Genomic DNA, 15,373 nt, shown 5'->3' on the forward strand with positions numbered 1-15,373 from the left:
TAAACATTTTTAGTAAGAATACGATACAGATGCTGTGTGTACTTCCTATGGGATCCCTTCAGGAGACAGAGTATGCTAGTTTTCTGCTAAGTTTGGTTATTTGGTTAAGATGATGTTTTCCAATTTTTTTTCATTTTATAAGTATGCTTTTTCCTTTATAATTAATAATCTGTGGGAAGACATTTTGGTTGTATGTGAATATTATATTCCCCAACACACTTTTATCCAGTAGTTCTAGCATACATTGATGATTCTTAATTGAGTCGCATTGTAGACTGCAAAATAATGATTTCCTAATTTTATTATTGCTTTGACATTTATTAGCTGGTATTCTTTTGTAAAAAAAAGACCCCCCTACCTCCAGTATCTCAATGAACTCATAGATTTTCTAAAATTCCATTCTTTTTTTAAAGCTTTTAATTTCCCATATTATTCCAGTTGTCCCATATTTGGCCCTTGATGCTTGCTGCTTTGTCCTTTCGACAAGCACTTACCATTCTCTGGGCATTTCCTTTGCTGTATGACATATGTTCCAGACTCACCTTGTACATTCTCTGTCTCTGATACATTTCTCCAGAGAACAGTAATAGTTCCTTTCAGTGGTGAATGGTATTTTGAAAACAGGATCTTGGTACCACTATATTCATTTCCCTTGTGTGACATTACGCCTGGGTCCCTTCAGTGGGCAGAGCTAGGAATGTATATTTTTAAAAAATCATGCTGACAACTCCACTTCAATTCCACACTTCAGGAATCCACCTTCCCCATTCCATATTTATACACTACTTCACTCACAATAAGAAGCCTTAATTCTAACACCAAGAATATATTAACTCATTTGCTTTATTCTACAATACACAAAAAATAGTTTTAAGGATCAACAACAAACCTATTAAACAATGTTCATGATATATTTATTTATTTTTTATCCTGAGGAAATAGCTCATTAAGGGTATACAGAGAATATTCAGGAGTTATTTGAATAACCTTTTTAAAAAAATGTGTGGTTGTTTATCATTTTATTACATATTATCATATTATCATTTAATATAAAATTGAATTCATTTATTTCTGTTCGAATTAAGTTTTAGGGTTTTTTTTATACTGTTGATATAATTTTAGTTTTGAATGTGTGTAAAATTTTCATGGCTCAAAAACTTCCCAAGCTATAAAAACATTATGCTTGGAGAAACCTCTTCTATCTTCTAATCCTATGACCACAAAATTTCTGACTCCAGATAGGGAACCGTTTACATTCATTTCTGATTTATCCTTCTTTTTTTATTTTGCCAAAATAAAAATTGTATATTTCTGTACATATGGTATAAAAATGGTAGAATACTCTACTGCACATCACTTTTTTTCACTCCATATTCATTCTCAAAGATGACTCTTATTCTTTTTTATAGCTCTATGTAAAATAGTACTCCACTGTGTAGATGTAGTAGGATTGTTCAACCAGCCTCTTATGGATAGACCTGAGCGGCTTCCAATACTTTCATATGACCAATAGTGCCACAGTGAATAACCTTTTGCGTATTATTATTATTTTTTTTGTATTTGTAGTAGTTTATATTTTAGGGCAAATTATTAAAGTTGTATTTCTGGGCCAGTTGATAGATATTGGCAACTCTCCACCATAGTGGTTTGCATGTGTTTTTATATTCCTACCAGAAATATTTGAGAGAGTCTTTCTTCATAGTCTGGCCAACAATGTTTGTGTTTTCAAACCTTTGAATCTTAGGAATAGATTTTTTTTCAAAGGCGTCTCAGGTAATTCTGATGTGCATTGGGGTTGGAAACCATTGGCCTTGATTGTCAGCACTTCTAAGTGACTGCGAATGAAAGGTATGGTGATGGTGGTAGTCAAGTATGCCCAAAAATAACTTAAAAGGAAGGGATAGGGAGCAAGTCAAACTGACTTCACTCACATTTTGTTTTCCCAGGTTTGATATTGTCTAGAGATAACCGCTGTGTGATGTTTGAATAAAACACATTCCATGTTCTCCTTAAAAAAAAGTTTTGTGCATTTGGCATCATTTTATACACCTTACTGATATGACAGTGGCCAATCTGGATTGATCCTATTTAGGCATCAAAAGGAAGCACTTTTAGGGTATATGGCATCCTAGACAACTCATTCAAGCTAATATTCATCCAACCATTAGTATCAAAATGAACTAATAAATCTAGGTGCCATATTTCATAGATTGTAAGATAGTTTAGTTTTAAAAAAATATCTTTATAGTCATTTTGCATCTTACAACAAACGATATATCATAATTAAATTACAGTTTGTTTTCTCTCTTGAAAAATTTCTAGTACTTTAATATTGGGTTTTATAAATAAGACGGTAATTAATTGAAAAGAATCAAACTGGCACTCTAGGCAAATTATATGCATGTTTTCTTAGGGGTCCTGGGCACATATATAACTAATCAGAATGAAAAATGAAGGGTTGTGTTCCATCTCCGGTGTCTCTGCCCTAAGCCCTGTGGCTGTGGTGATGGCAGGTGGTCCTGGGCTGTGCATTCTTTTGTCTCAGTGGTCCAGCCTTCAGTACTCTCCTCTAGACTCTCAAGCTGGTCTCTGCTGGTTGGCTGTGGGGCCTCATAGGCTGCCGCCTTTTACCCCAGCATCTGGTTATTTATAAGAAACAAGATTAACTTTTACCCCTAAAAATGTGCTTTGCCACAGCTACTATTGCATTACTTTCTCTCAGTAAGATACTGTGCTTTTCACCCATGTACAGGGCCACGTGCACCTTAAGGCCCGCAATAGTTCTCCTGCACATGAAGGGATCACAGTCCTGTCTGCAAGGTCAATAGCCCCCTGGCCGTATCTCTCTAGTGGAGCTGATCAATCACGCCTGTCTTCTGCACTGCATGGTCCCACTCAGCGGCCATGTGCCACAGCTGGCCTCACAGTAGACACTCATTTTGGTCCAGAGTCCAGACTACTCTACCATTACTAACAGTCTGTAATGATAGGAAGTTTCCTTGCCTGCTGAGCCAAAACCCTCAGACAAGCAAGTTACACTACATTCCATGGTTTCAAAAAGGAAGAGAGAGTTTCTTCACAGGTTTCAACTAGAAAGACTTCATAGTAAGAAAAAAACAGGCTGCCTTTAATCCTACCTTTACATTTCCTTATCACATCATCCCTGAAGAGATGAGAGCAATCAGCTAGAATAAAGCCTCTCATAATTTGAAATTAGCCTTTTTCAGCAACAATTTTGTATGACGTATTTAAAGTATGCTTTGTTATTGTTGTTTTCATTTTTGTCTTTGTTCTTGTTTTCTGAAGGTTCCAGCAGAGAAAGAGTCCAAAATATTTGGAATCTGATTAGTGAGCTTTTGGAAAAAAACTGTTTCTGATAGGATCTAGAAAAATGAAATGCTACTTCCAGTTTTAAATGTTAATTGAAAGTATAATTTAATTTAAATTTGTCAACTCCACTCACAATGCACAAAGAATTTCAATTCAGTGTCTAACTTGAATGCAAACGAAGTATTTTCTCAACTGACGCAGACATATTTTATTAGATTAAATCTGATGTTTTTGGAGTTTCTTACCTTAAGGAGAAAAAATGTTCTTTTGTAGATGGAGTCCTTCAAATCCCTCTCTCCTTAATGGTCATAAGAATATGAAAGGAAATAAGGAATTATTCCTGTTGTCATCAAATTCAGTCTAGTGGACAAGTCCACACATAAAGATATACTCATAGCAGATTGAAGGGAAATAATTAAAAAGAGACTGCAGAGGAAGAGTGACTGCTCTTGAAGAATAGTGAAAGGGGAGCAATAGTGGAGGGGACACCAGGTGATGAAGACTGAAGTAGTGGTAGCCGGCCAGGTAGAAGCTGGGAAGCTTCTGGAGGAGAGGCTGAGGAAGCACTCTGAGCAGAGGAGAGCAATGTAGGGAAGACACAGAGAGGGAAAAAACTGTGTAAAGAAGATGCTGGAAAAGCACTCTGTAAGGCATAGAGGAGAAAGGGAGGAAACCAGAGAGACTGGCTGGAAATCAGGCAAGATACTAAAGACTTTAATCTCCCTTTTTTAAGGAGACTGAACACAATTCTATATTCTTCACAAGAAAGCAAGAATATTACCAATGTCTATTTTTTTTGAGGTTTTACTATGTGCCAGTCCCTCCCCACTCAAAAGAGTTACCAGTGACCTCTTGTGAATGGGGTGGAGGCAAGTTCTGAAGAGGTCAAGATCACATATGGGAAGGCTGGTTAAAAGGTCGGTGCAAGAGTTAATTCAGGAAAGCTCAGGTCACTACAGAGATTCAGGCTGCCACATTTTAGTCTGCTTTTGGACTCTAGCTCCTGATAATTAAAACCAACTGAATTTCTGAGTGGCTAAATTTTAGTTTGTGTTTCTTGGCTTCTTCTGACAGCAGTGTCTCTAATAAGTTTTACCGTCATACTTGTGTGCAAATAATTTAAATGCAAAATCTGCAAATAACCAATAGAAGATCAAACCTTGGACATGAAAATGATACCTAGGGTAAGTGTCCACTCAGAGGAGGCAATACCTACAAATGCAAACACAACTGTAATAATAAATGATAAAAGATATTTCCATAGCAATTATACTAAAGTGGCATCAGAAAGAAAACATTATTTGAGTGTGTAAAAGAGTTTTTTAGGCACTTTTACTTTTAAGTGAATACCAATAAGGGCAGACATACAGGAATGATCAATATGGTTTTTGAGCTAAAGGTGTAGTTTGAGTTGAATAGGCTTTTTAAAAAAATTTTCCTAGTCCTATATGGTTGGGATAATGAAGATGAAAAAGCCTCAGTTGTCCCTGACTGAGAGGGCAGGGACTGTAATCCCTGTTTGCAAGCAACAGAAAACTCAACTCTACATAGCTTAAAAACTGAAAGAAATTTATTGATTAATGTAACTGAAAAATACAGAGACACAGCAGACTTCAAGCATAATTTGACTCTGACACTTAAGAAACTATAAGCAACAAATCAAAAACTTCTAGAGACCTAAGATCTCTTAAAAAAAGGGGTTTATTGAGCCATTATAGATGGTAGCCAGGAAAAAGACTGATTCCTGGGACAGGAAGTTTCTGCTCCACCAGTTGCAAGATCAGCTAACAGACACAATTTATCCACCAGACTCAAGAAACAGGACACTTACCAAGAGTCTCAGGGAAAAAAGTTGCTTCAATTCACATTGGTTTAGATAAGGAAGATGGGCTAACACAAAGTGGAGAAAGTCCAGGGTGTTATTCTCTAGAGAAGGCTCATGGATTGGTGGGGTTGTTGGCCAGGGACTATTTGCACACAAGGGGGAAGTGGTATCCTGGGGACCTTCTCGATGACTGTTGAAAGACTTCCTCCAGGAATATGGAGTTTCTGGTTATCTACAGCCCACAATTTGCTTCTCTCCCTCATTCTCCAGCTCTTATGCCACTTAATTTAGGACATTTCAGAATTTTCCCTGATCATAAGGGTGTGGATGATTTTCTCCATTTTCTCCTTCTGGGCATCAGGCTCATTTTTAGGCTGGCTTCTATCATGGCAAGTGCTAGAAACTCTAGGGTCACATGCTTCCTCATTCATTTCTGAGTCAGGGAGAAGTACTTCTCGAGCAGAGACCAGAAGTGCTGAAGTTCGCTTTTATCAGGCTGCTGTCAGACATGTGCCTGACTTTTTAACCCTGGCTACCACCAGGGGATAGTCAGGAGCTGACTGGCCTGAGCTGGGTTCTGTACCCAGCCCTGAACCAATAACTGACAAGGAGATACATCACTTCAGTTTGATCAGATCAATCAGTGTCCATTCCTTATAGTCTGAGGTTGCTCAGCCAAGAGGCTTAGTGGGAACTGGAATCTCGCCCATGGTCTGCTTTCCAAGGTGTGTACTCTGGCATTGGGCTGTATTTCCTGGAAAATGGACAGTCTTTTAATACTTCTCATAGAAGCACAGTCCTGCGCCCGGGTAGATCTGTGTCTACTCATCCGTGGCAATTTTTTTTCCCAATTCACACAGAGGTGCCTATGGATTAGCAGTGGCCATTACCCTGGAGGTGAGGGATCAATTCCAACTATTTTTGTATCTAGTCTATTTACTTCTTCAGATCCAGGCTCCACCCTGTTTCTCCAAGAGTCTGACCTTTATCAGTGAACTCCCTTATTCTCTGATCCCAGCTGTGGGGGTCAAAGATGAGTTGGCTGCTGTCTGGGTGCCTCCCTCCATTGTAGGCCAAGCTCTTGCCATCAGCCTCTGTACATGTGCTTCCCGGTCTCCAGGTTCTGGCACCTGCTGCCTCTATTTCCCATCCTCTGCTCAGGGTGGCATCAATCCCTCTTCCTAACTCTGCTGTTCCTCCCTATGGTGTTTATGGTTTCTTTCCTTGCCTTCACCTTCATAAACAGAGCCTCTACGAATCTCTCCCCAGAGGACCCAGCCTGCATGCATCGTCTATGTCTCACCAGGACTTCACCACGGGGAGAACTGTGCTGAGGGCCGGAGACCATGGTGCCCTCAGCACTTCAGTCACCTTGGTCGTCGTCTCTGCTCCCTGGAAGACTGAGCTCAGTGGGTCCTGGTACAAATCCAGGCACAGCAGGGAAAACTTCATTTTGTAGGGGTATCTACTTAAAATGCTAAAGGTCTGGAAGTTTGAGAAAACTAAAAAAAAACCCACATAGTTCTATATGAGGATATTTTACTCTAAACTTGGAGATACATGCATCCTTTAAATTGTGCAAATTAGAATGCCGAACTGTTCCAGTTCACTTCTGGTGGGAGGCTACAAACAATACTTTATAAGACCAAAATAAGAAAGAAGGAAATGAAAGAGCTTAGAAATCTCAGGAGAGCTCATCCAACACTCTGCCTTTATCTGAGACCCCTTTTGTAGACAGCTCTGATAAACAGGACTGGATACATCTAAATGCCCTCATGTTTTAGCTGAGAAAAACAGATACTATAACAAGAAAAAATATGCAATGTGAGTTAATCTATATGCAAATTTTTAAAGCCAAAATTTGAACCCAGTAAGCAATCAGTTCAGCGCTGCCCTTAGAAGAGAACCATAAATTAAATATAAGTAATGGTCCAGACTTTCAAAGGCCTTGACTTAGAAGTAACTCTGGAGTCTCAACCAAATCTGCATTTGGTTAAGCAGCTTGGTACAGTTTTCCATTTTGAGGCACTAATTGAACTATAATTATAAGTCTTTCTTATTTCATTCTAAATAAATGCCCCTAAAGTAGATAATAAGTGGGAAAGGCTCTTCCTTCATTTTAAAGGAAAAAAAGAAATAAGTACAGCACAAACATAAGACCAAAGAGGAAAAAAGGAAAACAAAACTTGATAGAGCTAGAAAATTGTGTATGTTACGTTTTATAGTTTGGTCGATATACAAAATTGTGTTAATACATTAGAAGGATTCAAATGCTCAAAAGGTAATCTGGGAACACCTTTCATCAAAGACAAAAATTTTTACTCTAAAATCCAAATAATCAGAGGTGGTGATAATATAACTTCCTTACAGGTTTTTCCTTGATTAAAAAAAATCTCTTTGCTAGTTTTCTCTAACTTTTGTTCTAAATTGTTCAACACAACTGTGTAATTCGATATGAGGGGTTGGAAGAGGAAGGACAGAAATTTATTCATAGTAGGTAAAAAAAAAATAGTTTGCATGTCAAGATGAAAGGAAGAAATGAAAGGAAATGAGATGTAGGCCTGGTGGGCAGTGGCTGGGGACTGCTCTGCCCCCTCACTGCCAGATGCCTCAGGCAGGTCTACTCTAGGTGCTCCAGCTCCCCAAGAAAGAGCTTCTGTGGTAAATCATGTGAGTTCTCCTGAATTCTCTGATCTCTCCAACTCTTATAATGTATTCATTCAGTGCCATTTCTTCTGTGACTATCAGGGACATGTGTGCTGATTCCTAATGGGGGATAAGTAAATGAATAAAATGTAATTTCTGCTTTAAGAGAGGCCACAATGTACAAAGGTATTCATATACTGCTTAGCTAAAGTAAATTAACTTTATTCTCCATCACCCATTTAATGTTCTTATAAACTTAAATACTCCTCTCCTCACTCCCACTATTTTCCTCTGGTTAGGAAGGAGAAAGATAGGCATTGCCAGCTACTGGTTTCTCTGCCTCCTCCAGAGAAAAATCAGTCTGTTTTGATTTCAGATCTCTTTTTGAATAAATTCCCCATGGACTGTAAGCTCAAGTCTTTAGCATGTGGTGTCTTCTTTTCCTGTCTTCCCTCCCAGACGGTGTCTGTTTGTCCTTACAGGAGGGGTGTTCACTTGGCCTCATGCTAGCTTTTTTCTGGTTTCTGCCATCAGGTGGCTGGTCCAATCTGTGGGTCTGCCCAGCTCAGGTGTGTTGGTGGGTTCATGTTACTGAGCATGAAGTTGCAATCTGCTGCTCAAGTCAGCATCCAAGGAACTTGTGATCTATGGCTGGAGACACAGCCTTTCTAGCCGACATTTGTGTTTTATGGAATTCCTGGAGGCTAGCATGGTGCCTGACCAGAGTGTACTGGATACGTTTTTGTATTTTGGTATTATCGATTATAATTTTCTTGTAGTATTTTGAATGAGAAGTAATATGTTTTTAGAAAGTCTACATATTGCATAGTAGGTATTTAGTGTATGTTGTTTCTACTTTACCTCTCACACTTTAGGGTAATTAACAGTTGAATGATTAAGTATTTTCTATTTACTTCTTAAATGGAAAAAATGCCAACAGAATATTTTCTTATATCAAACTTGCTATGTTATAATAGATGTCCTGTCACACATGTATAATGTACATTATTTTAGTAGTAGTGTCAAAATCACCAGAAAGATAGTAAAACATCCTCTAAGAGTTAATGAAATCAAACAGTAACTTAAACTACCAATTCGTTAAAACTCAAGTTGCTTGATTAGTTTTAGTATTATACTTCATATGTTTTCATGTTTTAATTTTGTATTTGTTTTTTAAGCATCAAAATTAGACTTTTACAACAAAATTGTACTCATGATTACTCCAGACAAAACCCAGTTGGTTTCTCCCAGTTCCCTTATTGCTTGTAATTATATAATTACATAAACTATTTATAAGTATGTTTGCATGAAGTCACAGTATATAAGGTATATACACTTCAAGCCTTTTCTCTCTTGATATTAACCATTACTTTCCATATTGCTAATCATTATATGTATCATCTTAATAATGGCATAATATTCCATCAATTATACATTCCCCTCTGAGACATTTAGGTCGTTTCTTAGTTGTTTCATGATTATACATAATATTGCAATGGCCTTTTTTGTGAACAGGCTAGAGAATTCCTCTCTTGACTCATTTCTTAGCAGTTAGTTTCCCAAGAAGAGCTCGCTGAGTTACAGAGAATGAAAGCTGGGTAGTTGTGGTCTGTATCCCTGGGGTGTCTTTCAAAAGGATTCTGTCGACATGCCTGCAGGGTCCTGCTCTTCCAAGGTGGAGTCTGAGCTAGTGATCGTTCAAGCTTTGTGAGCAAGCCTTTCTTTTGGCAGGACTGGGTCTTCTCTTATTCAGAGTCTTCCATTTCAATTCTAAGTGAGATTTAAAATATTTCTCTTTTACAACTAGCAGAATTCTTTTCTCTCTCTTTTTTTACTCTAAGCATCTCTTTTCAAACACAGCAAAGAGGGTTAAAAATCTTTCACAGAAACAAAGGGTGTGTGTGTGCATGTGTGCATTATATCTGGTAGTAATAAGTAAAACTTAACTGAGCCATTACTCTGTTCTAAGCATTTTATATGTATCAGTTCTTTGAATCCTCACAGTAACTCTACATTATTCCCACCCTATGGATCATATTGTGGAGGCAGAACTGTTAAATAGTCTGTCCTCTCTCACATAGCTAATAAGTACAGAGCAGATATCCCCAACTCAGCAAGGGTGATTCAGTGGACATACTAAATCACTGTGCTGTTCTGGAAATGACAGCAGAAATTAATGTCTATTAAGTAGCACTTCCACAGAAAACTTGCCCTTTTTCTTAGGAATTTAGATTGGAAATTGGCCAAAAAAAAGAGTTCCCATTTAATAAAGTTTTTTTGTCATTATTCCTCATCTTCCTCTAATACATATATAGTACAAAATGGGGAGGAATATATATAAAAGACAAAAAGGACATTCATCTTTCTTACCAGTATAAACTTTCTATGCAATGAAAATTACCAAACAAAATATAAAAACAATTTTTCTGTCAACAATTTGTGAGCCAAACTGTAATCGTATTCTTCAGTTGAGCCTAAAACCAACATGTCATGTGTACAACAATATTTCTTAGGCTGCATTCTTTTCCTAAAGTCAATAAAGAACTTCACAAGTACTTTACCCAAGAAGGTTACAAATTATTTATTTTTTGAGATTACACTTAATATTTTTCATTAACTACATGTTTCTTTGAGGTTGTTCCTTAAAATATTATTGATTAAAGAGTTCATTTAAGAGATAAGCACTTTTGTAGATTGGTATGTATTTCTGCTTTTACTATTAAATCTGTCCTGTTTTCATTGTGTATGTAAGTATTAAGCATTTCTGTACTACAAATATAGGAAGAAAACATTAAGGAATTGAGACATTGAAAAAGCTTAAGGAGGAAAATCATTAATAATAAAAATCATACTTTGCATTTTTAATTTTTAAAATGCATTCTCTTATTTATGCTATTTTTAGTTCAATACTAGGAGGTACCTTTAGACAGGTATTAGTTTGTCTCATTTATCTTATGGATGAATAAACTGAGACAAAAAGAAGTCAAAGTCCTGAATCTTAAATGAATGTGTGCTTCCTGTGCTCTTTCATTAGTTTGATCCGGTTAGGCAAACTGATGTCTAATACGAACTGCTTAACATATACTCTGATACACCTGATGATTGACAATGTAAGATATATAAAAAAATACATTTCAGGAAAATTTCAGATCTAACACAGATATTCTGTTCTACAGTCGCTATTTTGGGCTGCCCAAATCTGCACTTAGGAGCTGCAGCCCAGTTGCTGCAGAATCATGTCTCTGCCATCTCTCGTGTGGGGGGCCCGGCCTACGGCCGAGGCTGAGCCCCACTCTAGCTGGACAACGCCCTAAAGATGGCGCCTGCTTCCTAGACACCACCCTTCCTGGCCCTACAGCTCAGCGCATAAGGAAGTCTCCATGATTGGCTTACCCCCATTTCCATGCTCGTTCTCATAGCATGCTTTTCACGTGTTTCCAATAAGACTGAACCTGGCGTGTGATCAGTCAGCTGATTGGTTGGGATATGCTACATAAGCTGCTGCCCTGGAGGAAGTGTGGTGGTGGTTGTTTTTTGCTTTTGCCTTTCGCTAGATGGATGCTCGGTCGCGCATAATAAAGATTCCTAACGAACCAGGCCTTCGGTGATCGTTCTCCTGCATTCGCCCTAGGGGGCGGGATGCGATACTCTCGTTTTCTTATCCAGGTGGCAAGATGATAGCCTCCTCCTATGAATCTTCTTATTTAGTTTTCTAGAATCTAATGAGAAAGGAAGTGAACTGTTTTGTTTTGTTTTTTCCTCACATCGGAGGCGAACTGACCTGCCCGTGGCTTCTTTATCCGGGTGAGCTCTCAGTTGTGCGGGCCGTGCAGTCAGCACATGCCTGTCTGAATGGGCTGAGGGGCCGGCCTCTCAGGAGTAGCGAGGTTTGAGAAGGTGGCTTCAGGATCAATAGAGGAAAATTCTGGGATTTGAGCTGCTGGTGGAGCTGTTGGCAAGCAATGGCTAATCAGACACATAGATTCCTTCTTTTTTTTTGTTTAAAATTTTTGTTTCCTTTCCAGTCCAATTAGACTAAATTTTTGTAGACCCAGACTCAGTACCCCTCGTGGAGATTCTATTGTGATATTCTGGCAAAGTTACACTTTGTGCTTAACTTTCTTGTGGTTAAATTGGACCAGTAAAACATTTAACAAATACCATTTAAAAAAAATCATGATTCTGTTTATTATATTTGTTAGAACTTGGCTCCTTCAGACTTTGGTCTAATAATTGGGGTGGGGTGAGAGTGAGGTAGACATTATAGCCGCAGGATTTTGAAGGAGGAAAGACAACTACTTTCTAAAATGACATGTATACTTGATGTAGGTATTGACTACAATAAATGTTTAAGTTTATTCTATTTCTTTAGTTTTCTTTTATTTTTTTAAATATAGCTGAATACATACGCATATCTGTTTTCTAGTACAATTTTCTGACACAAATTTTTCTTATTTCTTTGTGTTTGTACATTTTCTTCTTGCCTATTGGATTTAAAGAACAGGACTTTTAAATTCTGTCTTATGTTTTTGCACATGAGACACATTTTTAAGCTCGTTGCCCAATACAGGCTCATTCATCTTGAGCCAGTGAAGGATCTCTGCTTCCTTGCACCCATGGACTCTGTTCTGCACATTTAACATGATCAAAAGTTCATCATTCAGAATCACTTTATTTTCATGTGATTTGATAAGTGATGTCAACATGACTTTATGTCCAAACAGTAGAATTAAAAGTTTTGTGTGGTTTTCTTCTTACAGAGGCTATACTTTAATTTTGAAAACTTTCAGTGGAATATCTTCTACAAAAAGAGAGTAAGACTTTTAAAATATCTCTATGATGATAATAGAGGGAAACATCCTTATCAGATAGAGATGTATATTGAAGTATTTACAAGAGAAAAAAGAAAATATCTGATATCTGGGATTTGCATTTAAATAAATACTCAAAAAGAAATTAAGGGGGAGATGAGACAGGATGGACAAAATGTTGATAATTGTTGAAGGCATGGGTTTATTTTGTTATCTTATGCATTTTTTTTTCATGTTTGAAATTCTCCAGAATTAAAGAACCACATTTATCATTTTGAGGAACATTCTACTTCTGCCTGTTGTTTCAACAAATCACATATTTTCATTGCTAATTGAAGAGAACTTATCATTGTATCTGTCTCATGCCTTCAAAACTTTGTTTTTAAAATAGTTTCCTGGATTGAGAGAGAGTAGAAACACAAACCTTAAAGTCAGACAGACTCTAATGTGAGTCCTCATTTCAGCACTCCTGATGCATAGACTTAACCTCTCCTCATCTTGAATTTTTCATCTGTAAAATGCAGATAATATCCTCATTGTCTGACTATGGAAATTAAATGAGATTAGTACCTAGAATTAAATGTCATAGATTCTTAATATGTAATAAATGTAGTGATAGTTTGAATAAAAGATTGTGAATGAATGTTAACAATAGCAGTAGTAGCAATTTGTGTGGCTGTCAAGGTTATCTTATTGTGTGAACCTAAGATATATTGTGAACGGCTTACTTTTTACAAGGTAATTTATAATAGCAATCTGTTTCAGATGTATTTGATTTTCCTTTATAAACTTTCTGTCAGCAGTGCAATGAATTGGCTCAGTACCCTACAGAGATTTCGGAGAGGAAATATGCATCCATCTGTGAACAGCTGTTCAAGGGCTACCTCCTCTCTGAGGCCCCTCTGCACAACTTCAGGAAACACTAGAACTTCTGCTTTTGTGTTCTCTCAGTGCTTTGCTTATTTGAAGGCACTTGCCCAACATTATTGTATTTCATTTGGGAATCTGACTCCCAGAGCTCAGCACCTTGTCTATTTCTTACAGTTTTAATTCCTCTTCTCCCTCGCTCCCAGGACTATTATCCCTGACCCATACTAGCTGCTGCAAACTTTTATAGTGATTTCCTTTCTACCTGCCAGAATAAATGAATGAATGCATGAATGCCTTTCTTACTTACTGAGATTTTCTTTTATTTTTTTGACAGATCTGCTAGCAAGGTCTAAATGGAGATCAAAGTCCATAGCTATTTCTTATGCTTTGTTTATATCACTCAGTATTTATATTTTATGAAGCTCTGGGTGATTCTTCTTACATTTCTGGGGAAGCTGGGGTGCCATTATTCCATTTTCATAAATGGGGAGTAGTAAACTTAAATAACTGCAAATAATACTATTTATCCAATTTTCTCCCACCCAGCTAAGAGAACATTTAAGGGTGGAATATATGTGCCTAACAAGTCAAAATGTTAATACTGTAAATAAACACCAATTTACCAATTTATATTGGTAGGATAAATCTCATGAAAAATTACATGCAGTCATAAACTAAGAAAAATAATTTAAATCAAAATAAGTCAATTCAAGTTTCCTACCACTGTCCTTCCCAATAATTTGGTACATCTCTCTAGCTGAAGAACTAAAACAAAAAAAATACTCATCTTCTGATTATTATAAATAATCACTTTTCTGAACAGACTCTTAATAAATTACAGGGCTAGACACATCAAGGTAGGTCCAGCCCTCTAACAGATGCCCAAGGTCAGGGAGAGGTTTACAGGGTAGTGACTTAGCAACAGCAGGCAGGCAATTGTACTTTAGTTACTTTTTATTTTCTTCGTCACACTTTCTGTGATGATACATACCTTATGAGTCATTTGTACTTACTGAAAGCTGTGTATCTGCATCTACAACATCACAAAGATTCTAAGAAGGAAATCGGAGGAATGTAGGTGCATCCTTAGTGAAAAATCATGGGTAGATGTTAATAGAATTGGGGACAATGAATAACATTGCTTCTGCTGCTCATTAGCAGTGAATGACCCATAGAACTTGCCTCTTTGAAAAGTATACTTCTTCCTGTGTCCTCTCTTTGCCCACTGGAAGTTTGGTTGTATTTTATTACAAGAAACTGGTTTTTAACAATATGGAACATCAGGAATTCAGATAAAAATAACATAATCTTCAGGTCTTCCAAATCAGAGAAAGTGACCTTGTGGGAAAAATACCCAACCATTTCCTACTGAGAGGACTATTGCTTGAAGAGAAGCAAATGTGAATTTGTGAAGTACCTTCACTTCCTCATTCGTTCCTTCAACACATACTTTTTAAGCATCTGCTATGTGCCAGGAGCGGTGATGCACTATAGGAACACACGCAAAAAGCAAACAAGACATCTTGCCAGCTTTCGCGAGGACAAGAGCGTAGAAGGGAGAGAGCACAGGGGACCGTAAGACAGTGGGGCGGCATTCAGGAAAGACTCCAGGAGGCAGCCAAGGGGCACTGGCTCATCAGCAGCGGTTAAGGGCGGCCGGGCCGGAAGCAGGTGCCGAGTATCCTGGTGCGCCCCCCGGGGGCAGGCCTGAGCCCCAGCCTGGGCCGCCGCTGGACGTGGAGAGCGGGTGCTGAAGAGGGGCGTGGGGCCAAGACCACTCCCGTGCACCCCTGCTAGGGGCTCCCCTCATAAGGGGAGGTGGAGAGGGAAATGGGGAGCCCCCGGCGGGGCCACCGCCTCAGGAGCCTGTGCAGAGAAACGCTCTGCTCCT

At 38.1% G+C, this 15,373-nt stretch overlaps 1 long non-coding RNA gene across 1 annotated transcript; it reads right to left on the bottom strand.

Moving 5' to 3' along the window:
• Positions 1 to 666: 666 nt before the first annotated feature.
• Positions 667 to 12,007, bottom strand: LOC118971489 (uncharacterized). Its single transcript, XR_005059918.2, has 3 exons — positions 11,583 to 12,007; positions 3,576 to 3,628; positions 667 to 2,639 (listed from the first exon to the last, which is right to left on the bottom strand). It is a non-coding gene; the product is annotated as an uncharacterized lncRNA (long non-coding RNA).
• Between the last annotated feature and the right edge of the window lie 3,366 nt (positions 12,008 to 15,373).

This window comes from Manis javanica, chromosome 13 (assembly GCF_040802235.1).
Source record: "Manis javanica isolate MJ-LG chromosome 13, MJ_LKY, whole genome shotgun sequence".
NCBI classification, from domain to species: Eukaryota; Metazoa; Chordata; class Mammalia; order Pholidota; family Manidae; genus Manis; species Manis javanica.